Below are 25,280 nucleotides of genomic sequence, written 5' to 3'. Positions count from 1 at the left end.
CCATACACTCCCCTCAAGACTTCGCGCCGCGCCGGTCGCGTTCCGGATCTCCTCTGCGTGTTGGGACATGTTCGGCGGGGGTGTCGTGGGAATCGGACGGAGGCCCACGCTACGAGTGGGTTCATTCGGTGAGATGCCGTCGGGGTTCTGCGTATGCTTATGATAAAGGGTGGTCGCGGGTTTGAAGCATGGTCACCAGGCGTTCGGCAAGTGCCCTTACAAGTTTTGACGAGAAAATTTTGACAACAGAGCTGATTTCTTGCAAGATGCCTAATTTAGCAAATCAAGAAAGGCTGGAGTGTTTGCATACGGGAAAAGTCATCAGAGACAAAACCACAAGCTTTTAGCGCTTCAATCATATATGGGGAGGTAATTCCTATTCTTGTATTAAGTACGCGAAAAAGGTTACTTGTTCTCCGCAGTATTATGGAATGCCAACAGTCTTAGGTAATCCTAGTTTTTTTTATAAACCAAGGATGAAATTCACCATGAAAAAATCATTTAGTTAAAAGATTTTTTTAGATAAATTCTTAGCTTAGCTAAATTAAAACTTTTAGATAAATTCAAGAGCAGTGTCTTTTTTTAACGAAGTTAGCCATATTTCCCTATTTGAAATTCCATTGACTGGGGTATTTGAAAAGCAAACTGCAGATGGTGCATTAAATACCTTTTAAAATACAAAATGCATTTGTATGGAAACTGAGATCTTTTCAATAAATAACACCTACCTATGCACGTCATCAATAGTTGCTAACATGAAGAAAACGATTCTAACGAAAACGAAGTAATTTCTGAAGCATAATGTTATAGAAGTGTTATCAGAGCTTCTTCAAAATTATTTTACAAATGTATTTTTATTTAAGAATGGGGAAAATACCATAAATCTGTATTTGAAATACAAAATAAAAGATAAATTCAGGTCATGTGTTTGAAATAGCGAATGCAAATTTACAAATGCATTTCAAATACGCATTTTAAAAAGGCCTGTTTATACGATACATTACACGTACGAGTTAATGTCTGTTTGCATGAATGATTTTTGTGGACCGAAACGGAACATACACGAATGCATGAACCGAATTGGAACAGGTTATATTTTCTGAACATGCATTCGCACAATTTGGGTGGTTACACGGTGCATTTTGGCGTTTATTCTCACGTCCATACATTTAGACATTAACCCGTACCTGTTGATGTAGCGTGTAAACAGGCCTCAACACTTGTATTCAAAATACTGCCCAACCCTGTTCGCAGTATATTATGACATATTAGCTACTTTTCCCTCGTTAGACCACATTTAGAATACGCTGCCAATGTTGGGGACCCTCATGAAAAAGGCTTAATAACAGAGTTAGAACGCGTGCAAAGAAGAGCTGCCATGTATGTGAAAGGTCGTTGCGATAGTCTCGTTAGTGTAACTGACCTCTTAGATAAACTCGGATGGGAATCTCTGTCGGTAGATTGAAAAATAGACTAAACCTTTTAGATAAATTCAAGAGCAGTGTCTTTTCTAACGAAGTTAACCATATCTTACGGACGCCAACATTACGGCAGCGATAAAACTCATAAATAGATTGCATGACTTGTAGTGTAGCCTACTAACCTATGTAAAACTTAATGCATGTTTCTTAATTTTTTTATTATTTCTAACAGCATATGGTGGTATAATTTGCTAGTATACGCGACGTTTTTTGTACCGTGTGGTGTGCATGTGGGAGTCCAATTGCATGCTGCATGCTGGTGATTGATCACCCCCTGCCAAACACCCTAGAGGTGGCTCGCAGGGTATTACCCAGATGTAGATGTAAGGTTACGGCGTATGTGTATGCATTGTGTATTATGTTGCCTGGAAGCTGCGCATTGATATATCTGTGTTCGCGTGTGGGTGGTTAGGTTGGTGGGAGGATAAGAGATTGTTGCGCTGCTGCTGCTGTGTGCACGAAGGGTTAAGAGGCCCCACTCTGTGTCGGGAGGGAGGGCGCGTTTCTTGAGGCGTGAGAACGGACCGTATCGCGGGACGGGCCAATTTTTTTTATCGCCCGGAGACTTGTGCGAGGATGAAGGCGTCTTTTTCGAGGGTGCCGTTGCGTCTCGAGTGCGTTTCCAGGAAGTCGCGGCAGGGATTTTCTCGAAATGCCGGTCTATTTCTGCACCAGGATGGGCATCTGGCTTTTAATATTACGTACGTATGCCACTATCAAAAGCCACTGTTTATACATAATCCACTCTTTAAGTACTGAATCTTTTTCGACTCAAAGGTGATGCAACATGTAAAGGCTCTTGCATCAAAAAAGCACTTAATATAAGAGTTTCTTGGAGTCGTTGACACATACCACGCATATAAATGCCAAGATAAATTTATTTACAATTTTTGGGGGCATTATATATTCCTAGTTTTTCATCGGGGCAGTAGGTTCATAATAAAAAGGGTACCGCATATATTGGTGGTTTGTATATTCACTGTCAAGTACGGCGTGTTGCAATTTATTTACCTGTGTTACCATTTTCCATTTTTTTCCCTAATATTGAAAACAATCTAAGCGCAAAAAATGGAATAAGGGTTTAATTGAAATATTTTTGCTCACGGAGTAACATCATCAGCCTGGTAGCCCTATGCAAAAGTTACCATGCGATTGCAACTTAAACCATTCACTATATCAGTGTGGAAAAGAAATTCCAATCACTCGATTTAAGTAAGACAAATTCATGAGATGAAAACTAAGAAGCTTTTTCCTCAAATATTTCCCCTTTAACTTTACTAAGTGACGTATACTCTTAATTACTTTTTATTATATAACTTAATCCCCTCTTTAGCAGAATTTGAATCATCTGGCCGGGTTTTAGATCAGATATTTCATTATAAAATTCAATATTCGCTCATTTCCCCAACGGCTTGTTCGGCCTTTAAATCAAAGAGCCATATCAAAATGTGTTGAGATTATTTTTACAGAGTTTGATAGTATTTAATTTACACTCTTGCTAATGAATTGCCAATGAAATGGACTGTAAACAAATAGAGACTGTTTCAGCATCTTTGAGGGACACCTATTTACCTGTCGAAAAGTATTAGGAAACATTACATGCTGTTTGGTTTAAATATAAAGTTTATGTTCACAGTACACGGCATATATTTGATTTGGGAGACAAATAGAATATCTCATACCAAGCAATTATTATACCGCAATACCTTAGTACTCGTGGACCTCATACTAGGAGACAGTGCAGGATATGAATGCAAAGTAGATGCTCATGCTTTTGTCACGAAAACAGCTTGCTTTACTTTCCCATTTTCTTCTCCATCATTTCCTAATAATTTGAATACCCGAAGGTAATTCCATAGAATTACTAATAAAAAAAGAAAAAAATTATATCTCTTTCACACTCTTGGATGCCACATTTCAAGACATTATCTTTTTAAATGACATTGTTAAAATTTCTACCTACACCTCGGCAACCTTTAAAGATACCTCTTCAAGTTTTCCATCGGAATGTTTTAAATAGGATGTACCTACTACTGCGTACCAAACGAGCCGATGGGAAACCCGAAATTCAAACCAAAAAACTTCTTATAATTGTTTTCAAAGTAGCCACTTCTAAAGTGTATTGATTTCGGTAGTAAGTTATTCTACCATGAAAGGTTTTAAGCCTTGAAAGAGAGTGACCACCTCCTCAAAGGTGTAGGAACGCATAAGTTTACCTTGTCTCCTCGTCAATTGACATCAATATCCCTCATGAGTAAGAAACATACTTATCAACAATGTTTTAAATATTTTTATAGAAAAAATAAAATTCATTCTAATAGCTGTGATCTCTAGGACTGGTGAAATCGTTTTTTATTTCTCCACAAATCCCAAAAAGGACGCCTTTTAAATAGACGCATCACTCCCGCTCGGGTGGTCATTTTCTTTGACCACGTACTCGTTTTAAACTCGCTCCCATCATCTTAAAATTTTCAGGGAATATTTGGAGTACATATAACATTATCCACGAATATCGTCAATTAAAAATTTCATCTCAGAATTTTGTCAGATGTAAAATTTACAATTGAAATACAGGAAAACATTCACTAAATTCTATCCTGCACAGTGTCATAGCCAGGATTTTGAAATGGGGGTTAACCGGAGATTTCCAGGGCCTACTGGGGAATCCTGGGGTTCATTGAGGCCATATTCCTCGTTTTTGGCGCCTCTTTCAAAGAGGCAAAAGTAACCCGGAAGCCCAGAAGAGATAAAAAATAAAGTTTCAATCGGGGATGGCAATAGAAACTAAAGTCAAAACGAAAGTCAAAACCAGTAAAATTTCAATTGTTTCGTTCCCGGGAGCGACATGTAGAAACAAAACGGAATGTACTTAAACTCGGGGAGTTAAACGCAGGGTCGAAACAAAATCGAAGTCAAAACTGATTCGGGTCGAAACCAAACTAAAACTCTGGGATGAAACAAAACACAGAATATGTTTCACACAGGAGGTACCACGTGCTTCACCTTCGAAGAGTTTAAATTCGACCAACACACTGTGAGTAGGAAACATGGTTAATTGAAGTAGAGGCTCGGCCTACCGCCATTAGATGCATGGAGCACTCATCATTTACCACTAACAGGAGAACGGTGAACGCAAACTGTCCATTCGATTTTTAAGCAGATTGTTTAGACCTCTCCACACGTATGTAAAACGTAATGGACCGAAACTACTCTCCTTTATCCCCCTCCACTCCACTTTTGAGATGGAAACTTAACTATGGACAGCAGAGTTTCGTTTAATTTAGTTTCATCCCCGAGAGTAAAGATTCCTCTCGACCGAAACTAAACTCCTTGGTGATTTAAATTTCGTGCGGGAACGAAACTAAACCTAGGCCTCGTATTTTCGTCTCCCTCCGGGTCGAAACGAAACATTTTTGTTTCGTTACGCTTGCCATACATCTACATCTACAGCTACATAATACCCTGCGAGCCACCTCTATGGTGTTTGGCAGGGGGTGATCAATCACTAGCATGCAGCATGCATTTGGACTCCCACATGCTCACCACACCGTCCAAAAAACGTCCCGCATAATAACAAACTATACTACTATATGCTGTTAGAAATAGAATATAGAATAGATATTCAGAAACATGCATTAAGTTTTACATAGGTTAGTAGGCTACATCTACATCTACATAATACCCTGCGAGCCACCTCTAGGGTGTTTGGCAGGGGGTAAAACTAAGCAGGGGGTAAAAAAAGCTACACTACAAGTCATGCAATCTATTTACGAGTTCTATTGCTGCCGTTATAATCTCTTATTGATCGTGGAAAAAATGACATTCGGAATCTGTCTGTTCTGCAATCTATCTCTCTTATTTCATTCATATGATCTGATCTTCCGTAGTACGTTGGCGTCCGCAAGATATGGTTAACTTCGTCAGAAAAGACTGCTCTTGAATTTATCTAAAAGGTTTAGTCTATTTTTCAATCTACGGCCATACCTGATATCAATGTGATAACTTTTGCTTTAAACGAGTAATTTGCCGAATAATTGAATTGGCGGCCTCGGTGGAGGCGAGGATAATTTCTCGTCTGACAAATAGAAGGTCGCGGTTTCGAGTTCCGCCTTGGGTGGGTAGCCCCTACTCAGGGAATGGTTTTATGTGATAGTCCTTGTTTCACGTTATATCCACGATGTAAAAGGCCTCAAATGAACTGTTTTCGTGGCAATGAAAATAAATAAATTGATTAATTAATTCGGCCAACTGAACGGAAGCGGTTGATCACTTTAATTTTAAGGAAACTGCTATATAGGCAACGACTGAAATATGTTCGTTCTTCATGAATGAAATAAAAAAAGCGTTGGAGCATATTTTTTTTTAATTTATGATACGCGCAGATGAATGGGGGTGCTCGCTCCCCTTACGTGACTTCCTTCTCGCGATCCCATTATCGGACGAGGAACCTTGAGTCCGCAGAATGGGGGAAAGCAGCGGATCTTCTGGTGAGAAATGTGCCACTGCAGATACAGCAGGGGCCGCGCGACCGAGCTTTCTTCTGGCGATATGGTTTTGGAAGCAGCCTGGCCCGGTTGATAGGAGGAGGCCCGCTGGAACGTGGGTGGGTGTTCCCGGGGCCGAAAACTAGTTGGGAGTGGATATGAAATCTCTTCGGTTATCCCCAACGAGCCTTGCTTCCTTTTTTGCAACGCAACGCGAAGAGCCCGTTTGACGAATTACTCCTGACTTTTACCGCATTGCTAATCATAATTACAATTGCACTAAAGGTTGAGGCCATTACAATGCAGAGTTTCGTTTTTAGGTTAGGATTTTTTAAAATGCTTCCTATAAATTAACTTCAATCTTCAACTAGTTTTGATGCACTATCATCTTCATGATTAGTTCTTGTCTTGAATAGAATATACAGTGTATCGAGAGTTACAGCTGCGTAACTAGAAATATGCTTTGGGGGAAGAGGTGGCGACCCTTCTAGGGAACGAAATCCGGGGATATTTTTGAAAAACAACCAGCCTGGAAATGCATTTGACATCATTTTGGCACATATAATTTAACTTTAAGCAGATGCAGCTATATGGTAGCTTCCTTCGTCAAAGAAAACGAAAGGCGCTGATTGCGATTCGTTACCCACCATTAGTGTATTCATAATATACACATTATTTGGTTCTAGAAATCCCAGTTTGGACGAATGTTAATGGTCAATTTTAACATCATTTATAAATGCCAGATTGGCGCCTATGCAATGCCACTGCGCGTGACGTCACAGGGAGCCAGCTGCAAATTACAAACATTTCACTGCAAAATATTGGGAAAAAAAGTGGATCGCATTGCACTCATCAGCGCGCCGCGGACATTTTTGAAAGCCGATCAAAATGCGACCGATGTGGCAACAGAAAACAGCCTTCTGAGAGAGGGAATTGGGCCTCCTCAATGCGTTCCCTTTTATGTTTTACTTAAAAAGAATTAACTTTCGAATAATAGAAGGCGTCTTGAGGTAAATAAGGTAAAGAATGCTTGTAAAAACTTTACGACTAGCAATGGAATTTGTTATTGAGTTTTTTCCAGAAATAACTAAGAGAAACAATTGTCTCAGAGTTTTCTAAAACCTTATTACTTCCACGGTGATAATTTATAATTAAGAATTTCGATTTTCTCTCACGGTCAACTCGTTTTTGCTCGGGCGAACGTACTTTAGCAGAGGTCTTTGTTTTTTGTTCACCCGGAAGTATATATCTTCCAAGTCTCTCACTTGCAATAAAAGAAAGGATTTGTAATGAATTTATTTATAGGTTCTGACTCCTTCGGAAAAATAAAAAAGGCGAAAGAACTGTTGTTTATTTAACTCAGTTGGGTTACCTGAGTTTTCCACGATGGAGGCCTTGAGCTACTAAGAAGTCCATCACTGATTTTTTGCATCCACCTAAAGGTAATTAGTATTTCACGAACAACTCATTTTTTTATGAAAAGATTAAATTTTTTTCCGCTCTCCATAAATTTGATAGGAAACATTCAAAAAACACAAAACAAACTAGATTGATAATTAATTGATTGATTGACATACAATTTAAACAACCCTTTCTATCATGTAGCATTTAGGCATTTGCTGATGTCTGTTTTGTCTGATCCTTATCAGACAAAAAGAATTTAAAATATAGGGATGTTGTCCAACAAAAAACCATATATTTAATTCACTAACAATATATTTCAAATAAGGTACATATTATCTTTTACCTCGCTGGTAAATAAGTTAATATTCTACTGACTGGCATGACGATAATTGCATGAAGTAGGTAGTTATATTGATATCCTCCTGATATGAGTGCATTGATTATGCTGCTATCCCGTTTTTCTGAGTCGCATCCAGTTATTTCCTAGGGTGATGGGAAAACCAATAGTTTGATATTTCTGCTTGGATCCGTCAGCCAACAAGTTTTGCGTAAATGTAAATGTCAATGTGCCACTTAAATTATATCTAAAAAAAAGTCATCAAAATGAAGTGTTTTTATGCTACGAATACAGCATTATGCTTAAGGACACAATTCAGCATTTCAATAAAATTCAAAACTTATATGCACGTTTATTCGAAATCCTACTTCTGAAAGAAATCTGTATTTTACTACTTGGAGTCGGATTTTGTTAACGTTATAAACTAACGGGGTTTCAGAATCTATTGACGATAAATCCTAGGCTTTATCAACGCTTACACATTAAGTTTCGCGGGAGTTAGGAACGAATGATGCTTTCCCCGTACTGACGTCACGGCCGAGGCCGTAATAACCAAGTTGTTCAAGTATTCCTGTTTACTCACAGCTTTCAGGAAATCGTTCCTCTCGATGTAAATGAAATATGAAGATTTGGGGAGCCGAAAACAGCTGATCATAATTTCAGAATATATGGGTTCTGCACTCGTGGTCTCACAAATTAATCGCGCGTCTCTATGGTGCAACGGCGACTTCGCCCTGAGGCTCCGTCGTATCTCTGGCAATTGTTTCATTATCCTTTAAGCGTTTACCCAATGTTCCCAATTCTAAAAATTCATGAAAATTATATATCGTATTGGTGATTACTTTTATAGCTTTTATTATATAAATAAAGTACGAAATTATTTTTTGAAGTGAATCACGTGACTTTGTATACATTGGTCGTTAACTATACATTTTCAAAATTGGTTATTTTCATCACCTCCGTAGTGAGCATGCGGTTAATTCGATTTTTTCCCTACACTCGCTCTCCAGTAATAAATGCTCTTTTATGCAAAAGATCAATGTATATTACGTTGCTAAACTTATTTAAATAAATAAAAGATCGTAGCCCTTTCCCACAAATTTTTTTACTGCGTGCAACGCGTTTCGGCTCACTGAGCCATCTACATAAGCCATCATCTGGTACAAGTCATAAAAAAATAAAAGATTGATAAAACAATTGTGGGAAAGTGCTACGATCTTTTATTTATTTAAATATGTCTAACTTCTACCAATTGAAGCCTGAATCTGTTCAACTTATTGCTAAACTAAGTTTATTGGTCAAGTTTACATTGTCTTATTGCACGTTGCAATGGTTTGTCGTTCACATACTTTTTATTCATTCTATACATTATATAAGGACACATATTATTATGATGAATCATAAATGATCTGTTGAATGAAATAAAATAACTATGTTATATTCCACACTTGATTTTAAATCGTACGACCGGTTTCAACACTTAGTGTATTCATCAGGTGTTATCACCTGATGATAACACTAAGTGTTGAAACCGGTCGTACGATTTAAAATTAAGTGTGGAATAAAACATAGTTATTTTATTTCATTCAACATGAAGCAATTCCACAAAGTAACGCCTGAGACCGTGTCTTATATTATAAATGATCTGCTTTTGTTTAAAACTATTTTGTAAAAGGAATTGCCGAAAATTGCCTTATTTTCATTGAAATGCAACCCTTACATATTGCATATTCTGAAGTGCCTAATTTAACAGATTATTTTTTAGGATTTTGCTCCTCTCAAACCCCCTAGAAAAAATTTAAACGCTTAAATAATCATTTTTATTCCTCTTAATGATCGGAAAGTGATAAAAATTGGGGGGGGGGGGAGCTCCCCCGAAAATGATGGGTGGTGGGGAGTTCATATTCGGATTTAGGAGATCATTTTACATTAGAATCAGCAGGAATGGTGTCAGGGCCGATTTTCATGCCGTCCAGTGTTATCTATGTATCTAGGTGTAATTTTGTTGACAGTGAATTAAATATCTTAATTATATTATCATTGTAGTTATTTTAAGGTAGCGCCAAGTTCATCTGCTATCGGACAGGGCACCCTAAGACCATAAAATCCTCCCTTCGCATCGCCGGACGCGCAGCCACGCTTCGTATTCAAAGGGAGTCTATACATTATATAAGGACACATATTATTATGATGAATCATAAATGATCTGTTGAATGAAATAAAATAACTATGTTATATTCCACACTTGATTTTAAATCGTACGACCGGTTTCAACACTTAGTGTATTCATCAGGTGTTATCACCTGATGATAACACTAAGTGTTGAAACCGGTCGTACGATTTAAAATTAAGTGTGGAATAAAACATAGTTATTTTATTTCATTCAACATGAAGCAATTCCACAAAGTAACGCCTGAGACCGTGTCTTATATTATAAATGATCTGCTTTTGTTTAAAACTATTTTGTAAAAGGAATTGCCGAAAATTGCCTTATTTTCATTGAAATGCAACCCTTACATATTGCATATTCTGAAGTGCCTAATTTAACAGATTATTTTTTAGGATTTTGCTCCTCTCAAACCCCCTAGAAAAAATTTAAACGCTTAAATAATCATTTTTATTCCTCTTAATGATCGGAAAGTGATAAAAATTGGGGGGGGGGGAGCTCCCCCGAAAATGATGGGTGGTGGGGAGTTCATATTCGGATTTAGGAGATCATTTTACATTAGAATCAGCAGGAATGGTGTCAGGGCCGATTTTCATGCCGTCCAGTGTTATCTATGTATCTAGGTGTAATTTTGTTGACAGTGAATTAAATATCTTAATTATATTATCATTGTAGTTATTTTAAGGTAGCGCCAAGTTCATCTGCTATCGGACAGGGCACCCTAAGACCATAAAATCCTCCCTTCGCATCGCCGGACGCGCAGCCACGCTTCGTATTCAAAGGGAGTCGCACCACCTTGTTCATCTCGCCACAATCAACACCACTTCTTGTCCGCCATCATCCCTTTCCTCACCATGGCTACATTTGTACTCCTCGGAAGCGGTTGGAAGGAGTGCATGAGGGGATGAGAGGAAGAGTTATTTTTTTAGAGTAGGAATAAAAAAATTAAAAAAAGAGTGCGGCACATCGCCGTGGGAAAGATGAAGGGAGGAAATGGGATGAAGCGGAGCGAGCAGCGAGCCACCCTTTGGGGAGGAGATGATGCGAGCGGGGGATGAAGGGTGGGGGGGGGGGGGCGGGGAGTTGCCGGTCGGCAGCACCCACGGGTCACCGTGCTCCTTAAACCACTTCCCTCATGCTAATAATAATGTCGTCTTTATTACTAGCGAATTTAGGACTGCTATCGGCGAAAAAAAGGTAGAACGCTGAACTTTGAGCATTTGTATGAACTAACCATTGGCAATTTTGGGTGATAGCGGTATGCCTGGATTCCTGGAGGGTCGTCACCCTGTGCCATACACCCTGGTGGTGGCTGGCACGGTATCCCGTGATGGACATTCCACTAAGTGTCAAAACCGGTAAATATTTTAGGTATAAGCATTATTCGTAATTTAGGTTCGTACTGGCATCGGCTATCCAGTTTTAAAATTTCGTGACAATTTTTACTCCACCTTGTTATTCATTCTCAATAGAAGGCCATTCAAAACTTGGCACTGCCAGGCTCGCAGCTAGTTTATGAAGCATCTTCATCTGGGCCAAAATACTGTGGCAGCTGGCGAAATTAATGCTGCATACTTGGTGAGACCTAAACCTTGCCACGCAATTGCATGTGCAATTCTGATAGCACTCATTGTGAGATGTGGCTGAGTGCTTGCTTGGTAAAATACTCTCAGACACACGTTGAAGATGGTTTGCAGGTTAAGATATAGCTATGTTGTTCCTTAAACGAATGTCCCCACAGACAGTATACATCGAATAATCAATATTAAATTTCCGATTGTCGATAAAGGCCGATTGTTGATTCCCTACCACCTTATACATAATTTTCGAGAGAAATAATCGTTTAACTTGGCATAAAAGTCAGGCTAGTTAGTCATTCTGCTCTTTGGACGCCTTTGCTCTTGAACAGGATATATTTAAATGTTGATGTTGGTTCGGTGGAAGTCGATGAATTAGTTACTTCTTGCATGCTAATGGAGCTTTTTTATCAAGCGACGTTTGTACTTCCATTATAACCAACATTTTGCAATAATTGACGGGTTTTTAACTTCAGGTCAGATAAATAATTCAGAATCATTAAAAGGTGTTTACTGTTAATCGACGGGAAAAACCTAATTATTTTTATGGCAACCTCATTAGGCATTATGAATGAAATCGAAAGGGCATATTTTGAAAATTTCACAAAAATGACTTCCATCACGTCCCAAGACGGAAAGTCCTTGAGGCCGTTATCATCCCTCCCACCTATTCTAACCCACAAAAGTGCCAGGAACCTTAAGCCTACCCAAAACCCTTAACAAACCAGTGCAGATGCGTGCCGTAAGATTGTTGAGTCACCAGCTGTGGCATGTGACAAAAGGAGTTAAAAGGCTAAAGGATTAGGCGAAGAGAACGGTCAGTTGGACAATACCACTCAACTATGCCTCTCCTTCCAGTCTTCCACCAATACTCCAGGTTTTTCCATCGTGGTTTTTCCCATAATCCCGTCACAATCCTACGGATTGCACTCTGAAAGCTCATCTTCCACCGATCGAAATGCTTTTGAGAAAACTTCAAACTCGTATCTTCAAAAATTGAGGAAGTGCTAGACAATCTTTGCGCTAAACAACGATTTCTCAATCGGAAAATGCCATTGGATGAGAATCTACATTTACATAATACCCTTCAGGCCCTCTAGGGTGTATGGCAAGGGGTGACCAATCACCAAAATGCAGCATGCAAGACGACCGCCACATGAACACCGTACGGTCAAAGAAATATTACGAATACTTACTAGCACAGTATACAAGCATATTCATAAGACAAAACTTGCCAATGGTTAGTAATTTCAATAGCAAATACATGCAAGGTAGGTTATAACTATGGAAGGATGAAAGACAGTGGTGAATTTCAACACAATTTTAATGCTGAATCACCCCCTGGCAAACACCCTAATAGAGGTGACTCACAGGCAGGGTTGGCAAGAGAAACGAAACGAAAGTCAAAACCAGTAAAATTTCAATAGTTTCGTTCCAGGGAGCGAAATGTAGAAACGAAACGAATTGGTTAGAACTTAGGTTTCCTCGGCGATGGTCTGATCTCTGCATTTCTTCAGGGTTTTCTTCCGCGTCAGCTTGTTCATAGACAACAGTTTCGCTGGCTATCCTGCCAGCGAAACTGTTGTCTATGAACAAGCTGACGCGGAAGAAAACCCTGAAGACATGCAGAAACTCATTGGATTTAAAGCCGGGGAGCTAAACTCAGGGTCGAAACAAAATCGGAGTCAAAACTACTTTGGGCCGAAACTAAAATAAAACTCTGGGACGAAACGAAACGTAGATAATGTTTCGCACCGGAGGGACCACGTGATTCACCTTCGAACAGTTTAGTTTCGACTAGGGGTGCGCCGATAATATTTTTTTTCCGATAACCGATACCCGATATTTAGTACCGATAACCGATATTTAGAACCGATAACATGATCTGGTCCAATCAATTTCAATCCTAGATACCAGTGTATGAATGAATACTTCCTGATTTTCCTTGATGAGGTAAATACTAGGGGTGAGCCGATAATTAATTCCGATATAAATACTGGCGGATATTGTACTATCGGCATATCGGTATCGGAGCACCGATATCTGATCATTTTTCCTCTACCATAACGCTATTTATGTATTTACCTCTTCAAGGAAAATCAGGAGGTATTCATTCATACTCTGAATTCTAAAATATATTGATTTAAAAGGTAATCACAATATAATAATAGGGTGGTTTTCTATTTTTTATTGCCTAAATCGAGCTCTTGGAGAACGCATGTCACGCTTTTAGATTTTTAAATGACAATATCTATTTTTCGCGATTAAATGAAAATTGAAAATTTCAAGCGCGCGAAAACGCGACGGCGAAATATGAATGCTGGGATAACCCGTGTGACGTCATTCTGGTTCCCGCCGTCTCCGTGTGAGGTGACCTTGGGGCGAGGCTTTGAGCGATGATACGATGCAGGCTGCTAGCAGGTAGCAGAGTACCGAGCTAGCAGGTAGCGCTTGGCTTAAATAAAGATTATTAATACCTTATCAAACGAAAAGTGCTGGATATGGTTGGCGAGGAGAGGCAGCTTTTAGATGAGATACGGAGGAGACAGAAGGTATGGATGGAGATAGTGCTTAGCGGGGAGGTGATGTTGAAAATGGCGTTTGAGGGTAGAATGTTAGGGAAACGAGGGAGGGGAAGGAAAAGAATAGGATTTTTAGATAGATTGAAAAAGAGTAGGCCTTACAGTGAATTGAAGAAGGCAGTGATGGAAGGAAAGGGAGGCTCCCAGATCACTTCTTTAGTACTCCATGGAAACCCACCTTAATCGGTAGAATACTATAATAATAATAATATCAAACGAAGAAAACTTTCCGACCTTAGGCAATTTTAATAGGTGATTATTAAGACATATTTCCCTGAGCTCTGTGCCTAATGCATGCATTGGTAATCTCAGACGATGTAAAACTGCTATCTACTCGTATAGAAACTAGGCCCCTCTGACGCCACGTAAAGTGGCATCGCATGGGCGCCAATATGGCCTTTTTCAAATGCGGTTAAAATTGACCATTGCCATTCGTTGAACTGGGATTTTTAAAACCAAATAATTTGCATATTATGAATACACTAATGGTGGGTAACGAATCGCAATCAATGCCTTTCGTTTTCTTTGATGAAGGAAACTGCCATATTAGTAAAGTAGCACTCGAGTTCTAATAAAGGATTTATTTTGATAAAATTAAACTATATTTATAATTATTTTTACAGTTTATACTAAATTTAAGTATCCCAAATTCTCTCCGCTTTCCGTCTTCGTTGTAGCGGCATGGAGCGGTCGTCGAAGTCGGTTCACGAAATGTGCAGACAGCGGCAGTGTGTTCTCCGTCGGTCTCGTCCTTGGGCCCGGTCAAATGCAGGCATTTACTCCCCCATCCCTTCCTGCTCTCCCCCCTCTCCCTCACCCCTTTAAAACCGCAACAACTTCAATTACATGAACGTGCTTGCGTACCTTTGGGATAAATTGTCGCGCCTGGCGGAAATATTTCAAGGGTACGTCGTGAGAAAAATGGTGAGCAAACTCTCGCTCGGTGCTGGGTGCGAGTTACGGTCGGAGGACGTCCGTGATTCATGAATGTATTAAGACTGTTTAGCGCAAGAAAAAATTCGCTATTAATTAATCATATCGTTGGCCAAGTTCTAACATCACGTATCTCAAAAATAGCAACTTTTCAGGAGTGCAAAAAAAGATTTATTTTTTTAATTGTGCATAATTTTAATCGAAATTAAAAACCAAACACACAAAACTGAAAAAGAAGCACATATTTGCAAACATAGAGTTGTTTTTGCTTGAATTTCATTTTTTATTAACAGTATTAGCAGTGTTAACTCAGACCGGCCAAATTTTGAGATACGAGTTGTTAGAACTTAGCCATCGATATGGTGCACTTAGGTACCCATGCACCAATGGCGGCGTCCGAAAAACATGAGAGAGGAACGTTTGCTCAACAATCGTGAAAATTTTCAAGCGTTAACTTATTTCAATATAAAAAATTCCACTCCATCACGCTTGGTAAAGTATGACATTTGGAGGACCGACAGCTAAGGTCATACGCGCCATGAGGGAAGGGTATAGAAGGACGTGTTGAGAGAAACCCGACGTTGGCATTAGCCTGCTCTAATATACAAAAGGCGCCAAGGAGACCACGGGTTACTGTCCCATCCGACGAACGGAGTCTTGCCCTTGAAATATCCACCACACAACATTTGCGCAGTCTCTGAAAATTCTCTGCCACAGCCGGGATATGAACCCGAGTCCAAGGGGTGGGAAGTCAACACTATCCACCACACTAACCCAATCCACCATCACGTAAGAGATTAGAGTGGAAAATAACGGGAAAATTAGCTTGAAATTTCAGGAACGCAGTCATTTATTTTATGCGATTTTTATCCGCGTTTGGCTATCTCAAACCATAGTTCATGAATAAAGACATCACGGTATGAAAAAGTAACATGAATGCTAATCAGAACATCGAAAAAAACTCTGGGAAAAGACAATGAGAAACAAGTAGCATCCAAATACAAAAAGTTTGTTGGTTAGGTGACATTAGATATTTAATTTTTTATGTTATTAAGGAGTTGCGGACGGGAGGAGAGGGGAGATTGATAAGGAGAGAGAAAAAGGAAAAGTTGCTCGCAGTAGTGTGGCAAAAATAAACTATCTTTCACAAAAATAAAGGGGATTTCAAACCAAACAAACTGTCTGACATTACAGTTGGTTATGCAGAAGAACATACATGGTGTCAAGTACGTGCTAAATTTATTACAAACGACTCAGAGCCAATAAGATTTTTTTTCGTTAAGTAGTAAGCACTAAACTTAGTAGTAAGTTATAAACTTAATTTTCGCTAACCTTTGCTAAACGGCCTTGGGCATAGAAATACTAAGAAAATTAAGATGAACAAATCTCCAACTGTCCGAAGTTAAAGAATATTCCTCATTGGCTAATAATGAATGCTATTCAAAACTAACACGAAATCCTGAATATTCTCATGCGTTTTTTTTTTAACAGGTGGTGGTATTTGTACCGGACGTGATTCGTGGGAAATCTTCAGCATAGAAGTGATTGAAGAACTATCCTCTTGCACTTGTCAACAATACTGTACACCTCAAAATGTCACCCTGTGACTAAACAATGGTCGGCAATAGTAAATGTATAGGTGGAAGAAACAAAGTTGAAATTATTTTAAATTCTACGACATATAAATAGGCTACTTTCACGCTTTCCGTTCTCAGGATCCATTCCAGTGTATATGATGGCCAAGCACTATAAGGATTTTTTATGATAGGTTACCACATAGCCTATGATGGCATTTTACTGACAATGAGACGCGATCACAGATGAATTGAACTGAATATCTCATCAGACATATTGTAAAATATTCTCATGATAAAATTTCGATAAAAATATGTGCCCATATACATGAGAGAAAATTACACAACAATTCTGCAATTCGTTCAACGTAAAAGAAAAATTGGCTTAGGATTGAGTGAGCAAATTTTTGTCAGTATCAAAAACAAAACAACCGATTTCTCTCCACAATGCATCACCAAAGCTAAAGCTACTCCTATGATTATTACATTTGGCTGATGTCACTGCCCTCTCCATTATTGACCGAATTCTTATCTATAAATTCCCTCAGACGAGGTCCATTTATCATATCACAAGGCTCCCACCTGAGGAAGTTCTAACTGTTGTGAGTGCCCAGATTTAGATCACCCATTCATTGGATGCAGAATGAAAGAAAAGCTCCGTCATAAATAAAAGATAGACAAACGTCGGTGACCGCATTCTATAACAGCGCGATCGTGTGGTTAGCATTGCGTCGTCTGCGGTTCGGATTAAATCCGCAAGATGGAGGACGGATCGCGTGATGTGCGGTCAAACTGGAGAAGTTTGGCTAGCGTCCATAAGACAGGCTGATACTGTTGTGACTAAAGAGTTATATCGTGAGATATCCTGCACAACATCAAATAGCAAATACTTTATTATTGAGCGTTTTGTTAAACGAGGTTCACTTTTAGATATTTCATTCATGGTATCCAATAGGCTAAAGGAGTTAGACTAAATAATGATCAATCGTGGAATAAACATATTCGGGAAATAACAGGTCAAGGTTGTCGTAAATTGGGTTTTGTTTAAAAGAATTCCAGGAAAGCGCGACGATAAAGTAAAAAAAATAACTTCCCCTTCGTTAGACTCCAATTAAAATACGCTGCCAATGTTTCATCTACATCTACATAATACCCTGTGAGCCATCTCTAGGGTGTTTGGCAGGGGGTGATCAATCGCCAGCATGCAGCAGGCATTTGGACTCCCACATGCATACCACACCGTCCAAAAAACGTCCCGTGTACTAACAAACTATACTACTATATGCTGTTAGAAATAATAATTGAATTAAGAAACATGCATTAGGTTTTACATAGGTTAGAAAGCTACACTACCTGTCATGCAATCTATTTACGAGTTCTATTGCTGTCGTTATAATCTCTTATTGATCGTGGAAAAAATGACATTCGGAATCTGTCTGTTCTACAATCTATCCCTCTTATTTTATTTATATGATCTGATCTTCCGTAATGTTGGCGTCCGTAAGATATGGTTAACTTCGTCAGAAAAGACACTGCTCTTGAATGTATCTAAAAGGTTTACTTAGTCTAATTTTCAATCTACGGTCCGACAGAGATTCCCATCCGAGTTTATCTAAGAGGTCAGTTACACTAACAAGACTAGTAGATATAGATGTAAATTCAACACGCTATCGAGGGAACGAGAATTTATGAATGCAGTGAAGTGCAGTGCAGTGCAGAGTGTGAGAACTGAGATTTCCGCGATGTGCGTTGAAGTTCTTCATTTCCGGTTACTATCCCGAAATTGCTGTCGTTGTCACAGCAACTGACGCGGTTATACCTGGAAATGAAAAATTGCAATGAATGGAGCAATAAAGTATTTTTTTGCGAAACCTCATTGTATAATTTCGCATAAGCCAGTACATATTTATAAAAAATGTTTTCTCTCCCAAAAAGAGGGAATCTCTCCATATCGGAAATAATTGTTGTTCCTGTAAGTGCCCTACATTGAAAGATCATTCGTTATCGTTTGGCTTACGTGTAACGACTCCATTCTTATATAATGAAATGGGAATAACTTTCACCGATACGACCCGAACCAAAACAAATTTACTGCAGACCAAATAAAATGCATTCAATTTCCAATGAACAAATTTTCATACAAGCAAATACAAAATTCTATTAGAAAATGAAAGATGCAATATTAACATTTGCTTATTTAATGCATAATTTTGATCAGCACAATTCTCTCCTTTGCGTGGAAATTAAAAGGTAATATAATTTCTATGCAATTGTAGCAAATAAAATTATTGTAGGACAAAAACGAGATACTTTTCACTTGTTTCCTCCCTTAGTTGCGACCTCACAGAGCGAGAGATGATCTAACCCATCAGTCCATGAGGGGTATCTTTCGACCCGATCATACAATACGGCAACGGTGTATGGATACAAAACCAACGCTTTGTCTACCCTATCGGCCGCCCCGCGGTCATCAGTGTTAATAATCCTGCGGTGGCATACTGCGGTTTGTCATTGTGGTGGGAAGACGGGACTGATTGCATTAAACCACATAGACCAAACAAAAAAACTGAATAAATTAGATCGATCGACGTAATATTTACCATGTTCATGATAATTCCAAGCTATACTCTTTTAAATGTACATTTTACTGACTTTAATAGCAATTTAGATGACGACAACCACAAAAGGCAGGCTTCCTGAGCTATTTTTTTCTGGAAGATGCATTAGAAAACCCGTATTCATGTGATGACGCATAAATGGGAATACTTTTCCAAGAATACGTAAAATGTTGATTAATGCCTGGATGTAGAAGTTCCTTTGACAAAAAAAAATTAATTTAATGTTCGTTACACATAATGAACCATGGAGAATATAAAAATTATACTCGTCAACGCACTAATATTTTAGTTATTAGAAAATGGATGCTGTCATTGAAGTCAACTCGTTTTAGTTACATGAAGATTTACAGCCAGCAACCACGAACTCTCAAGCACTACTAACTACGCGGAGTTGAGACGCAAACACCTACCTATGCTTTTAGGTCAACTCAGTGGCGGATTCAGTGGCGTAACTATGGGGGGGGGATGAGGGGGATAGATCCTCTCCAAAGCCTCAGAGGAATAAAAATAATATTCAAAACTATTGTCTAGTTTGGACACAAAGTAAATTTATCATAACCTTTTAATGAAACACAAATTTTTATCGCCAAAATTATGTAAAATGTATTTGCAGATATGTCATTTTTACAAAATTTTCCCAAACGGGGTGAGGTAGGTCGCCCTTCCCCATTACCCCTCTTCCCCCAAAGCATATTCCTAGTTACGCCACTGGGCGGATTGATAGGGGGGCGCCCCCCCCCCCCCACCCTTTGCGGGGCCGCCCGCGTTGCCTGACATTGCCGAACTACTATTAGATAGTAACTTTTTTATGTTTTTATACGTGTATATTCAGATTAAATCGAAGTTTCTTAAACTTTGCATGGGACTTGTTATTTTTTTATAACGATAAATGTAAAGTTTGCTCAAGATATATTTTTCGCCCCCCCCCCTCTTAGAGTTTTTTCTTTATCCCCTACTGAGTCAGCTTTGACCAGTAGACGCTAGCAGGATAGCCGGCGAACCAGTTGTCCACAAGCCAACGGTCGAGGATGAATACCCGGGAAAAAATCGGAGATAAAACTGTCACTGCGGAAATTTTTGTTCTAACACCTACCCCTACAAAATCTCCTTGAAATCAACTTCACAGGACAAGGATTAGATTTCATGGCGTGAGTAATCGGTGCCGTAAACACCAACAATTGGAAGGATTGGGTTCGTATCCTGGGTGATTCAAAAGTTTTACATCAAGAATTTCATCCACTTTTAGCATTAAAAAGTCATTCTCTGGATGATGGCGATAGCGTTCCAAAAGAAAAATTTGACGATTCATTTTTCTCCGTATGAGAAACTGTGCGTGACGATTGCGCAAGTTTACCAACATAAAATAATTAATCCTGAGGTACTCTAAGCCGAAGTAATGCTCCAATTACCGTGATGAAAACCTTAGACTCTAGTGATTCTAAATGAATCTGTATTAAATTTCTGGTGGATTAAATACGCTGATAGAAGAGAAAACCTTGCGGTGATATTGGTTTCAGGTTCCATAAGAGAGAGGAGGAAAAAGTGTATGGCATAATAGGATGCACTTACAGGAAAGCATGTGATTCATTTACCTCGACTGCAATGACGAATTGATTGAAAGATCATAAATTAATGACTCATACAGTAATGATTGTGTGCTACTACTGGTCATTCCTGTGCCTCAGGAATAACCAATAGTAACACATTAATCTCAAGAAATCATCAATACTATTTTTTGAGAATTTTCGTAGTCCACAGGCAGTGGCGAATCCAGGAAAGGGACAAGGGGGGCTAACAAGTGAGGTAAGTGGAGGTCAACCTACCAGCAGTAGTGGGGATCCGAGCAAAATTAAAATTTTATCTGGTGTAAATTGGATGCCTAAGGGGGGCTATAGTCCCCTTAGCCCTCCCATAGATCCGCCACTGTACACAGGCAAAAACCCCCTCGTGAATGCCCGGAAGAATGTGCATTTACTTGGCCTTCGGTAACGATCAACAGCAGCACACTCAGTGGAGTAAATCCCCCCCCCCCCAAAGTAACAGTGAAATAAAAAAGATATAAAGAAGAATTATACGAACTGCATCTGCTTAAATTTAAATTTTCAATGCCAAAATTATGTAAAATGTTAATTCAGGCATGTCATTTTTCAAAAATCCATCTCATCCCCCCCCCACCCCCCCCGCAAAGCATATTCTTAATCACGCCACTGAGCACACTTATTTGCCCTCGGATACCGATGTTGATGTGTATGCTTCAAGTAAAAGGGAACCAAGCCGCACCATTTTGCTCGACCACTCCTTTGCCCACCTTTGTCCGCATCACCAATATTTGCTCGTCACCACCGATGTGAGATTCCTGTGAACCCCTAATCCCTCCCCACCTACTTCCCCGCACATTAGTCATACCTCCCACTCTCATACCATGGAATACCCTCCACTCAACCCAGAAAATCTACACCGTAGCTGTTGAATCCGTCGCGCGAGCCTTTTTTTTTGCGTTCGAAATAAACACGCAAACATTTTCGTCACCCTCGAATCGTAGTTTGCACGGTCAATATGGCAGACATACGTCGAATGCACGAATCCAAGAAAAAGATAAGCACTTAGCTGCTCCTACATAGGAGACCTACTAAAAACGTGAGCATGACCGCTGCACTTCAATAGGGGGAACGGCTCACGTTTTGGCACGGCAGGCAATTCCGCACGATTTTATTTCACGGCTAAACACAGGCATTCTAACCTAATTTTCAAAAATGCCTAGAAATACCGACGAGATCGACTTTAAGAAAAATATTGATGCTAAATAAGAGAGACAGGAAGTCTTTCTCGGCTCGATTAAATTTTAGAAGACCAATTTAAAATATAGAGGGTATTTTTAATGCAGTATCGAATATTGTCAACTGATTGCATTAATCCATTTTGCTGAATTGTTCGGTATCATGGAGGACAAGGTTTGTGAAATAATCTTCATTATTTTTGAATGAGTTTAAGGGATTGTCGCCGGAAATGAGAAGGGTCGCGTCACCTGAGGAAAGTCACCAAAATATATTTTATAACTTCTAATACTACTAAACAGTGACGTAATGGCAAAATTAGCAGTGCATGAACGGACTTTCCTTAACTTTTTTTAACTTAAGTGTGATATTACTTTGTGTTTTTATTACACGTTATTATTTATATTTTATTACAATTTTATGTTTTGGTTACGTATGTATGTATCAGAAATTTTGAGGTAACAAAATTGATAAAAGTGTTTTTTGACTATTATGTCTTCTACATTTACAGAATACCCTGCGAGCCACATCAAGGGTGTTTGGCAGGGGGTGATCAATCAACAGCATGCACACCACACACTCCAAAAAACGTCGCTAACTAATTATACTACCACACGCTGTTAGAAATATTAATAAAATTAAGAAACACGCATTAAGTTTTACATACGTTAAGTAGTAGGCTACACTACAAGTCATCCAATCTATTTTTGAGTTCTATCGCTGCCGTTATAATATCTTATTGATCGTGGAAAAAAGACATTCTCAATCTGTCTGTTCTACAGTATAATTCTCTTATTTTATTTATATGATCTGATCATGCGTAGTATTTTGGTCTCCGTAAGATATGGCTAACGTCGCGACGTTAAAAAAGACACTGCTCTTGAATTTATCTAGGTAAAAGGTAAAAAAGTCTAGTTTTCAATCTACGGTCTGACAGAGATTCCCATCCGACTAAGAGGTCAGTTATACTAACAAGACTATCGTAACGACCTTACGAATCTGACTTCTTGTCTGATGATCTGCGTCCTTGATTTGATAAATTCACAGGGCTGCTTACGGATAACAAAATGAAAGATGGAATAGGAAAGAAATAATAAGAGCCCCTACTCTAAATGTCGAACGCACTAATCTCTAATTAAAAGAAAATTCATGTGAAATCAGTCGCGGATTCTGGCCTCCAACTATACCTCCCTTCCTTATCAAAAGACCAATGATCATCAATTATCAATACCATAGGCCAAGACCAGAGCTGAGAGTCGAAGAACTTTGCTACCTAAACATAAATTAGATAATTCCGAGAGTTCAGACTTTGCTGTTATCACTACAATCCAATAACGAGTAGAAGTTGATCGGTGGAAACTATTTACAATATTATTTTAATTACCGGTGTAATTCAATTCAATGTGCCATTTTTGAGCATAAGGAAAGTACCAAAAATATAATATCGCGAAATGATGCATTACCTTTGAATATTTTGTCTATGAAACTAACCTCGTCCTGTAAAACGCTGGCATAATAACGAGGTTTTTTCCGAAAACACTTTGAAATACACCTCTCAAGTACCTATATGGTTACCTATCAATTCTGAGGCCTTGTATATGAGACATATTTACCCACGAGGGTAGATGCAGCACGTTCACCATCGCAAAACATTCACCATCAAAATTGCATCGCGTTAACACCCAGGATTGCACAAAAGTATGTCGTTAAAATAGCCCCTATTCTACCGTCGTGAATCTCTTCAAGCATTTTTACAGCCTCTTACTTGCAATGGTAAAATCATAGTACACTCACGGCCAAATTTATGCGTAGTAAAGAACCTCTGTACTCACCCTGGTGTCGCCAGATGTACAGGAAATATGCCAGGAATGTCGTCACCTCCGCGATGTCACTCTTTATCCGTACGTTGCACAGGTATCACTTCTCTATCTTTGACCACTAATCACTGAACTCACTCGAGTACTACTGCGGAATTCCACGTTCAGAATGCGTCCTCTCACTTTCGACACGACACGATCCCGCTCTGCGCAGCAACTGAGGTGAACTTGGTAGACGACAAAGCATGAGGTGTATCGTCACTCCGTCTAATACCCCAAAAACCGCGCCCGTTGTTGACGCACGGGCAGCAGAAAATTATTCCATTGTTGTGAAATGGAACACGTGCTTGGGTAAAATCCATTCAATTCCCCAACAATGTAACATTTCCGTCAAAGTAGCTCGGGCTATCGACAGGGCCTCACGACTGCATTTACGAGATTCGAACAATGTTATCAATCTCTCATCAGCTTTGTAGAATGCTTATTGAGGGGAGGGGTTAGGGAGATCGCCTATGGTTGGGTGTTAAGTACAAACAGTCCACTCATATCCTTCTCCTTGCTCGTCTGGGTCTTTGAAAACTTATCAAGGGGGGAGTAAGTTATGCACGGAAAGCAAGAAAGGTCAATTAATTAAATGGCATAATCTCATTAATCTTTAATCCATCGCGCACTTATTTAATGCTTCTAATTATTGCCGGCAGTGTCAAAATGTTCAATTACATCGAATTACAAACCTTTACCAGTAATATGTAACTCACGAATTTAGAGGTTATAAGAGTGTCCACTTTTATTTTTTTATTCAAACGTAGTCCTTTTGTCAATGAAAAAAGAAACTTCTCGTTTCACTTTGCCAATGATGAAGAAATGAAAGGTGAATTTTTCCATTGCCGCTTTGTTTATTACATACCCACTGTGGTAACAAATGCTCAATGCAAAGTCATTGCGGGTGGCGTAGCCAGGGAGAGTCCGGGGGGTCCAGACACCCACCCACGAAATATAAAAACAAAATTACTTTGTGATGCACAAAGGTTAAGAAAAGACTTAGCTGTTTCACAAAATAAAATATATTTGCGACCGGTTTCGATACAGCGTATCATCATCTGGCAATTACAAGTATCAGTACATAGAATTTATACCCTTGAAGGCGTTAGAGGGGTTTGTAGAGTGGATGTGGGGAAAGGGGGGAACTTCGGAGTACCCATTATTGGATGCAATTAGTTAATTGTGTTTAGCTCCTTCATCCTGTTGTAATTCGACAATGGAATCAATCATAATCTGTGAAGCATACAATGTATTGCTGATATTTTGTGAGAGAAGTGGTGTCGTGAATTGCGGTGTATTATTGGTGAAGGGGGTAAGGGAAGGGAAGGTAGGTTTGGGAAGTACGTCGCTGATGGGTCACTGCACGGGGTAGCCGAGGGTTGGTGTATGATGACGAAATACGGGGAGGGGTGTTATGGAGTGGTGAGTGTCATCCGTAATGGTTTCTCAGAAAAAACATTGAAAAGTGGTGAATGGTGAGAATACAACTG

General features: G+C 39.2%; 1 long non-coding RNA gene across 1 annotated transcript in view; it reads right to left on the bottom strand.

Annotated features, from left to right (window-relative positions):
• The window catches only part of LOC124156851, a 60,490-nt gene extending 36,487 nt beyond the window's left edge, over positions 1-24,003 (bottom strand). Inside the window, exon 1 of the long non-coding RNA XR_006864409.1 lies at positions 23,764-24,003. This is a non-coding gene — a long non-coding RNA (uncharacterized LOC124156851). The remainder of the gene's footprint in view (positions 1-23,763) is intronic.
• Positions 24,004-25,280: the final 1,277 nt, after the last annotated feature.

The sequence above is a fragment of the Ischnura elegans genome, chromosome 4 (genome assembly GCF_921293095.1).
Source record: "Ischnura elegans chromosome 4, ioIscEleg1.1, whole genome shotgun sequence".
Classification (NCBI taxonomy): domain Eukaryota; kingdom Metazoa; phylum Arthropoda; class Insecta; order Odonata; family Coenagrionidae; genus Ischnura; species Ischnura elegans.
The sequence above is the reverse complement of the archived record's forward strand: the minus strand, read 5'-3'. Positions and strand labels throughout refer to the sequence as shown.